Below are 10,020 nucleotides of genomic sequence, written 5' to 3'. Positions count from 1 at the left end.
ATAAAGAATATTCTACGAGTCTTGTCCATTTTATTTCAAGTAATGTTTTACAAAAATTCAATAAAATGTCATGATATAGACAGATATGCCCTGTTCCTTTGAGAAATTGTAAACTAAACCAGTACGTTCCGTTTCGATGCGTTGTTCCGATCACGTTATGTTCGCGTCAATACTGATTTTGAATTATGAATGGATTCATTTTTATACTTTGTCGCTTGAAACCGAGTTAAATCAATAATGAAAATGCTGAACAGTATCGTACTTGTTACCTCCCGTTGGTCGGGTCGCAATTGAATCTAATAGTTAATGGTACATTATGTTATACAATATAAATGCTTAGCATAAGTACCAATGTTCAATTCAGCGTTTATCGAAATGTTTCAACGTTGTTTCCAACCACCGTTATTGAATTAAGCTTGACACTAAAATCTCTCGGAAATATAATAGACAACAAATGTAGCAGTCTCTATAAATGATCAATCTAACAATACGGGATCGATTAAGTTGGCGTTCTGGAAAACTGGGCTCTTTATGCATGTGCGCAAACATGGCAAAGTGGCATCCTATATTAGTCTGTGCAGTCCGCACTAGCTAATCAGGATCGACACTGTCCGCGTCTTTGGTATTTTTCGTTTAAAAGTATGTCTCAAAACGAAAATCCAGTGTATACGGAAAGTGTCGTCCCCGCTAAGACTGCCAAAGGCTATTCTGAGACGACACATTACGCATTTTGATTAAGCTTATGAATTAGGTTGAACCCATTTATGCCTAGCGTCTAGAAAAAAGGCCGTGGCAAACAGCGTAGACCCTGACGAGACGCCGCATAATGCGAGAGATGGGAGAGTCCACTAGGCTTAAATGGGTTAAGATTAGCAATGACTAATCGGAATCGTTGTCCTGATATCAAACATTTTATTTCGCTATTGACATAGCATCTTGATATTGAACAAGAAATAACCGTACACAACGAAACTCTTGATTGCTTTCGTCATAAATCTCGTTTTGTAATCGGCAGAAAGGCACAGCCGCACTTATTGTTATTTTTCCGGTTTTTGTCAACTTATTATTCTCTCCTGCTTAACCCATTTAAGCCTAGTGGACTCTCCCATCCTTCTAAATTGGATAAATTTATTTCCAAAATTATGGATGTCTATTATATTTATTTCTATATTTAGAATAATTCTTACAGAAATTCCTTTAAGCAAACAGCGCAGACCCTGATGACACGCCGCATCATGCGGCGTCTCTTCAGGGTCTGCGCTGTTTGTCACGGCCTTTTTTCTAGATGCTAGGCATAAATGGGTTAAAGCACATCTCTGTTCGAGAACAAATAACCACTCACACGATATCTTTATTTTTGTCACGTTTCATGATGATAGCAGAAATGGCTGAAGCATAAACATCGCTATTGGTCAAAAGACTGTTTGATATTCGATCTTTAAATGGAAATCATATCTACAATATCAGAGATAGACGTATCTTTGTTAATGTAATGTTCATTTTATCATAATGTGTTTTATAACGTCTGTAAATGATTGTGGAGATGCAAACTTACTCAACATTTGCAGCATGTTACAATATTTGGTAAAACAGATATAAAATTTTGTTGCAATTACTATAGCATAAGAATAGCCGATTTACAAGTTGCTGACCATTAGAAATAAATACAATATATGAGTCGCGTTCTGAAAAAACTGGGCATAATGCATGTGCGTAAAGTGTCGTCCCAGATTAGCCTTTGTAGTCCGCACAGGCTAATCAGGGACGACACTTTCCGCATTAACTTGATTTTCGGTAAGGAGGGACTTCCTTGAAACTAAAAATACCATACAAGCGGAAAGTGTCGTTCCTGATTAGCCTGAGGGGACTGCACTAGCTAATCTGGAACGACACGTTTCGCACATGCATTAAGCCCAGTTTTCACAGAACGCGGATCAGAGTACGGGTAAAGGCTACACCTGCTATAAGTGTGGCAAATTAGACACGTATTAAAAAATACATTGCATAAACAATGTTTGTATTTATATTCAAGTGTATACATGTATAATCTTTGAAAATCATTAAGTGAATATTGCGGAAGTATAAAGCATATTACCATTAATGAATGGTTTCGATTAAAATCACATAGAGATCAAAACGTGTAATGATGTTTACTAAGCTTGCAATTTAATCATTCGACCATAAATTGTCGAGTCGAAAATGTGTATACAAAGTTTGCTGACTATATCATTTAACAGCATTTCACGCATAACACACATGAACTGTTTAAAAAGGCAATGACGGGAGATATTTTAACGTTATAATGTATTTCGTGCTCTAATGCTATCCGTAATTGTGCTGAAAAACAACAGCACTGATCCCGTTGTAAACTTTAATTCAAAAGTAGCGATTGTTAATACAGTCTCAATATACTTACGTTAATATGTGGTCCTGTTTTCCCCCTTTTCAGCGTAGTCTCGTTAACGTTTTATCCCGTAATTTTTCCTGATCCAAGGCCATAACTGTGTATGGCCGGTTCGATTAAATCCATATATAGCAAACGTTGTTCAGTCTAGAGTTGCTGTCACGGAACGGAAAATTGATTAATAATTTATGGGTTTTATTTGAAACAGAAGCATTCACAGAAATAAAATTAATACTTAAAGGGATTGTTAATAGAGTTTTGCAATTTTGAAAAAAAGGTTTTCGTTAACAGTTTCGATACTTCCTAAGAATATTTGAAGAGGCATTATTACGATTGTTAATGTAATCAAAATACGATAATTGATATGAATTGTTTACAGATTGTTTTTGTATTGTTGACGACCGCTATCCAACAACTTGCTTCATTCAAGCAACAGAGCTAAAACAACTAAAATATAATGAAGTGAAAAGAAGATTTGGAAAACAATACTAGAAACTTTTGCTCCCCCCAAAAAAGTGTAGTTTTATATAGTTTGCAGTTTAATTCATTTAATAAAAATATGACAAATCAAATATTTAGCATTGTTTTAATATATGCCCGTTCTCTTTGTTCAGCCATGATGTTTCCAATCACTAAAGTGATCATATTTTACAAATCTCACCTTGAACCAATGTGACAAATGAACATTTCAAACTCTACTTAAAATCCTACTCCCCAATCATGCATACAATAACACTGTTTATTTCTGGAAATAAGAAGGCAATCACTCAGGATTAGAAAGTATCCACACTGCTCCAAAAAAAAAAAAAAATTACAAACTTGCTATTCTTATTCATAAAATTACATGTAAATTGTTAGCGTAAAACAAACAATACTGTATGTAGTGTAGGTCCTGACGCAACTTGCGCACTCTTGTAAGGAGCAACCATGTCCGCTCTAACCGGTAAGTCACGCAATGTTTATGATTACTGTGTTACCTTGATGGTGACAGTGTAGCTCCTGGCCAGACTGTGCGATTTTGAAGCATGGCCTGGAGCTACGCTTCACACATAATGTGTAGATGAAATCGAAAAGAAGATCCCCATCGGTTCATTAATGGGCACAATTTTAAAACAATCGATTTTTTAAGTAATCTTTAATAACAAGAGGGCCATGATGGCCCTGTATCGCTCCACTGCTGAAAAAAGGCTGAAACAAATATTCTCTGCATGTGCAAATACTTAAATATAGGCCCTATTTAAGCACATGTACACTTTTGTGACCCCCTGCGCTTGGTCAAATTTAACCCCAGGGGCATAATTTGAGCAACATTTGGAGAGGACTACTATATCTCACTACAAGTACATACAAAATATGGTAGCCCTAGGTCCTAGAGTTAAGGACAAGAATATTTTTTAAAGTTTTCACAAAATAAGCAAGATATAAGCGTATATAATGTTCAATTTTGTGACCCGCGGGTCAGGGTCAAATTTTACCCAAAGGGCATAATTTGAACAAACTTGGTAGAGGACTATAAGATGTTACTGCATACCAAATTTGGTAGCCATAGTCTGAATGGTTTTCAACAAAAAGATTTTTAAAGATTTCACAAAATAGGCACTTTATAGCGTTTATTCAATTTTGTGACCCCCCCAGGGCAGGGTCAAAGTTGACCCCAGAGGCATTATTTGAACAAATTTGGTAGAGATTTATTAGATGACACTACATACCAAATATGGTAGCCCTAGGCCAAATGTTTATGGACAAGAAGATTTTTAAAGTTTTCACAAAATATGCCCCATATAAGCGTATGTTCAGTTTTGTAACCCCCGGGCAGAGTCAAATTTGACCCCAGGGGCATAATTTGAACAAACTTGGTAGAGAACTGTTAGATGTCACTACAAACCAAATTTGGTAGCCCTATGCCTTATGATTAATGACAAGAGAATTTCTAAAAATTTTACAAAATAGGCATTATATAAGCATATAATCGATTTTGTGGCCCCCAGGGCAGGGTCAAATTTGACTCCTGGGGCATAATTTGAACAAACTAAGTGGAGGACTATACAATGTCACCACATACCAAATTGTGTAGCCCTAGGCCTAATGGTTATGGACAAGAAGTTTTTAAAGTTTTCACAAAATAGGCAATATATAAGCATATATTCAATTTTGTGACACCCGGGGCTGGTTCAAATTTGACCCCAGGGATAAAATTTGAACAAATTTGGTAGAGGACTATAAGATGTCACTACATACCAAATTTGATAGCCCTAGGCTGGATGGTTATGGACAGAAAGATTTTTGAAGTTTTCACAAAATAGGCCTTATATAAGCATATGTTCCATTTTTTGATCCCCTGGGGCAGGGTCAAATTTGACCCCAGGGGCATAATTTGAACAAACTTGGTAGAGAACTATAAGATTTCACTACATACGAAATTTGGTAGCCCAAGGCCCAAAGTTTATGGACAAGAAGATTTTTGAAAGTTTTCACAATATAGGCCTTATATAAGCGTATGTTCAATTTTGTGACCCTCGGGGCAGGGTCAAATTTGACCACATGGGCATAATTTGAACAAACTTGGTAGAGAACTTTAAGATGTCACTACATACCAATTTGTTTAGCCCTAGACCCAATGGTTATGGAATAGTAGTTTTTAAAGTTTTCACAAAATAGGCCCTTTATAAGCATATATTCAATTTTGTGACCCCGGGACAGTTTCAAATTTGACCCCAGGGGCATAATTTGAACAAACTAAGAAGAGAACTAGTACATGTCACTACAAACCAAATTTGGTAGCCCTATGCCATACGATTATGGACAAAAAGATTTTTGAAAGTTTTCCCACAATAGGCCTTATATAAGCATATGTTCAATTTTGTGACCCTCGGGGCAGTGTAAAACTTGACCGAAGGGGCATAATTTGAACAAACTTGGAAGAGGACTATAAGATGTCACTACATACCAAATTTGGTAGCCCTACCCCCAATTTTTATGAACAAGAAGATTTTGCAAGTTTTCAAAAAATAAGACCTTTATAAGCATCTTTTCAATTTTGTGACCCCCGGGGCAGTTTCGAATTTGACCCCAGTTTGAACAAACTAAGAAGAGAACTATTACATGTCACTACATACCAAATTTGGTAGCCCTATGACATACAGTTATGGACAAGAATATTTTTTAAAGTTTTCACAAAATAGGCCGTATATAAGCATATGTTCAATTTTGTGACCCTCGGGGCAGGGTCAAACTTGACCCCAGGGACATACTTTGAAAAAAATTGGTAGAGGACTATAAGATGTTACTACATACCAAATTTGGTAGCCCTAGGCCCAATGGTAATGGACAGAAAGATTTGAAAAGTTTTAACAAAATAGACCCTATATAAGCATATGATCAATTTTGTGACCCCGGGGCAGGGTCAAATTTGACCCCAGGGGCATAATTTGAAGAAATTTGGTAGAGGACTATATGATGTCTCTACATTCTAAATTTATTAGCCCTAGGCCCAATGGTTATGGACGAGAAGATTTTGAAAGTTTTCACAAAATAGGCCTTATATAAGCATATGTTCAATTTTGTGACCCCCGGGGCAGGGTCAAATTTGACCCAAGGGGCATAATTTGAAAAAAATTGGTAGAGGACTATTAGATGTCTCTACATACCAAATTTGATAGCCCTAGGCCCAATGGTTATGGACGAGAGATTTTGAAAGTTTTCACAAAATAGGCCTTATAAGCATATGTTCAATTTTGTGACCCCCGGGGAGGGTCAAATTTGACCCCAGGGGCATAATTTGAAGAAATTTGGTAGAGGACTATTAGACGTCTCTACATACCAAATTTGATAGACCTTGGCCCAATGGTTATGGACAAGAAGATTTTGAAAATTTTCACAAAATAGGCCTTATTAAAGCATATGTTAAATTTTGTGACCCCGGGGCAGGGTCGAATTTGACCCCAGCGGCATAATTGGAAGAACTTTGGTAGAGGACTATTAGATGTCTCTACATACCAAATTTGATAGTCCTAGGCTCAATGGTTATGGACGAGAAGATTTTGAAAGTTTTCACAAAATAGGCCTTATAAAAGCATATGTTTAATTTTGTGACCCCCGGGGCAGGGTCAAATTTGACCCACGGGGCATAATTTGAAGAAATATGGAAGAGGACTATTAGATGTCTCTACATACCAAATTTGATAGCCCTTGGCCAAATGGTCATGGACGAGAAGTTTTTGAAAGTTTTCACAAAATAGGCCTTATATAAGCATATGTTCAATTTTGTGACCCCCGGGGCAGGGTCAAATTTGACCCCAGGGGCATAATTTGGAGAACTTTGGTAGAGGACTATTAGATGTCTCTACATACCAAATTTGAAAGCCCTAGGCTGGATGGTTATGGATGAGGAGATTTTGAAAGTTTTCACAAAATAGGCCTTATATAAGCATATGTTCAATTTTGTGACCCACGGGGCAGGGTCAAATTTGACCCAGCGGCATAATTTGAAGAAATTTAGTAGAGGACTATTAAATGTCTCTACATACCAAATTTGATAGCCCTATGCCCAATGGTTATGGACGAGAAGATTTTGAAAGTTTTCACAAAATAGGCCTTATATAAGCATATGTTCAATTTTGTGACCCACGGAGCAGGGTAAAATTTTACCCCAGCGGCATAATTTGAAGAAATTTGGTAGAGGACTATTAGATGTCTCTACATACCAAATTTGATAGCCCTATGCCCAATGGTTATGGACGAGAAGATTTTGAAAGTGTTCACAAAATAAGCCTTACATAAGTATATGTTCAATTTTGTGACCCCCGGGATAGGGTCAAATTTGACCCAAGGGGCATAATTTGAAGAAATTTGGTAGAGGACTATTAGATGTCTCTACATAGCAAATTTGATAGACCTAGGCCCAATGGTTATGGACGAGATTTTGAAAGTTTTCACAAAATAGGCCTTATATAAGAATATGTTCAATTTTGTGACCCCCGGGGCAGGGTCAAATTTGACCCCAGGAGCATAATTTGAAGAAATTTGGTAGAGAACTATTAGATGTCTCTACATACCAAATTAGATAGCCCTAGGCCCAATGATTACGGACAAGAAGATTTTGAAAGTTTTCACAAAATAGGACTTATATAAGCATATGTTCAATTTTTTGACCTCCAGGGCAGGGTCAAATTTGACCCCAGGGGCATAATTTAAAGAAATTTGGTAAAGGACTATTAGATGTCTCTCTACATACCAAATTTGATAGCCCTAGGCCCAATGATTATGGACGAGAAGATTTTGAAAGTTTTCACAAAATAGGCCTTATATAAGTATATGTTCATTTTTGTGACCCCCGGGGCAGGGTCAAATTTGACCCCAGGGGCATAATTTGAACAAATTTGAAAGAGGTTCACCCCAGGTACATTCCTTTGAAATTTCATCAGAATTGGACCAGTAGTTTAGGAGATGTTTTAAGGAAAAGTTAACGCACGCACGGACGCACGCATGATGGACAAAGGACCATGACATAAGCCCCGCTGGCCTCTGGCCAGTGGAGCTAAAAATCGCTTTAAAAATCATAATTGATCTTCTGTCAGTTCAACCTGAATTTGAGTATTCATGTGCAAAATTTCAAACATTATAATGGATTTGTGTTTGGAAATGCAAACTCCAATGTCGATTTGCTAATAGTTATTGGGAACACTCGTTTAAATCAATAAACAGTATTTAAGTAAGAAGAGTTGTAAAAACGTTTGGTACCTGACTGAGTTTCAAATAAAATACACGCGCATGCGTGTAAACGTTTTCTGTCGTTTACTGTAAACTTTGATAATGAAAATACAAATTGATCGCAAAGTGAAATTGTATAACATGTATTAATATTTTAGCGAAAAGTACATTGTCACAACGTTTGTGACATTTTCTTGTGCACACGAATCATGATGGAAACAATAGCTTTAACTTTTCAACTATTGATCGTGTTTTTCGTAGACTTTTTCTTTTGGAGTTATATTTCTGACCATTAATTCTCATCTAACGAAAGTGTTTTGCTTATACCAAGTTTTCACTATGTAAGCTCATCTAGATCACTGTAAACATACCGTGACGTTACTGCTCTCACACCGTAACTGTCTTCTCTATACATATGAGTAAGCACACTGCTCCCAATATGCATATACTTAGATATAGTCCACGGAATAAGAATAAAAGTACAAAGATCTATTTTGCTGCCATTATTGAAGCACGTATTACTCAAATTTTGGAGTCATACACCAGAATGTTCTTGCCGTTTATTGGCTTCGTTTTTTATATATTGTAAAAATTACTTTGCGTAAACAATCGACGTAATCGTTTATATCAATTACTTTCAGATGCACTAGGTAGCTTATCTTTAACTTTACCTTTTGCAACATCGATTTTAACCCATTTATGCCTTGTGTCTAAAAAAAGGCCTTGGCAAACAGCGTAGACCCAGATGGGACGCCGCATCATGCGGCGTCTCATCAGGGTCTGCACTGTTTGCTTAAAGGAATTTCTGTTAGAAATATTCTAAATATAGAAATACATATACTTGAAATCCCCAATTTTGGAAATAAATTGATCCACTTTAGGAGGATGGAAGAGTCCACTAGGTCTAAATCGGTTAAAAACTTAGTATTTTCCAATACAAGTAAACTCCCGTTTAAGTGCAATCTCTTCGAGAACAACGTTCTTGGTCTTTGTAATACCAAAATTGATTTTCGATTAAACTTTTATAACCGTAAGTTAGTCTAGGAGCTTGCTAATTAATCCAGGTGTCTAAAGGTTAAATTCAATTGACTGATTCACCATTGTCGAGTTAATAAGTGACATTTCACATCGATTCCAAGACTTAGTTTCACACTATATAATCAATACCTAGTTATTTGAACAGGAGCCATCACTGAATGCCTTTGGTAAATAAGCCTCGTCCTGTGAAACTTTGTTTAATCAGTGAAAAGTGTCGTTCCAGATAAACCTCTGCAGTCCGCACAGGCTACTCACGGACGACACTCTCCGCTCAAACTGTTTTTTGTTTATAAGAAAATTCCGTTGAACGGAAAATTTCCATAACAGCGGGGAGTGTAGTCTCTGACAAGCCTGTGCAAACTGAATTAAGGCCGGTTTTTCCATAACTATGCTCTAAAAACAGCCTTGCTGTAGTGGAGCAAAATAGTTTCAAAGTTTTTCAATGTATGTTGAAATGGAGGCGAGTAAAAGAACAAACTTTATGAAGGACAGCTCCTACGAGGTAATTAAATACCTTATCGAAAAATGTTATATTCCTTTTGTAGAAGATTTTTGCATACATGATATTTTTTAAACTAGCCAGGGACGACTCTTCGCTTTATCGTCATTTTCGTTTCAATCAAGTATTTTAGAAAGTTTCGTCGCATAATAGTATGTTCGGACTATATGACACTTTTTTACAGACACGCATTTCACCCAGTTTTCGCAGAACGAAGCAAAATTTGAAGCAACTAAAGAACCTAAACAGGTTTCCTGAGAGACGGACAAAGAGAGATTACGTACATCATAATTTACCTTGCAGTCTTTGCTTTGATTAGGCCCAGTGATGTAACAGAATTACATCCGACTGTATCCGAAACTTGGTAATT

Source organism: Dreissena polymorpha, unplaced genomic scaffold (genome assembly GCF_020536995.1).
Source record: "Dreissena polymorpha isolate Duluth1 unplaced genomic scaffold, UMN_Dpol_1.0 chrUn001, whole genome shotgun sequence".
In the NCBI taxonomy this organism is placed as follows: Eukaryota; Metazoa; Mollusca; class Bivalvia; order Myida; family Dreissenidae; genus Dreissena; species Dreissena polymorpha.
The sequence above is the reverse complement of the archived record's forward strand: the minus strand, read 5'-3'. Positions refer to the sequence as shown.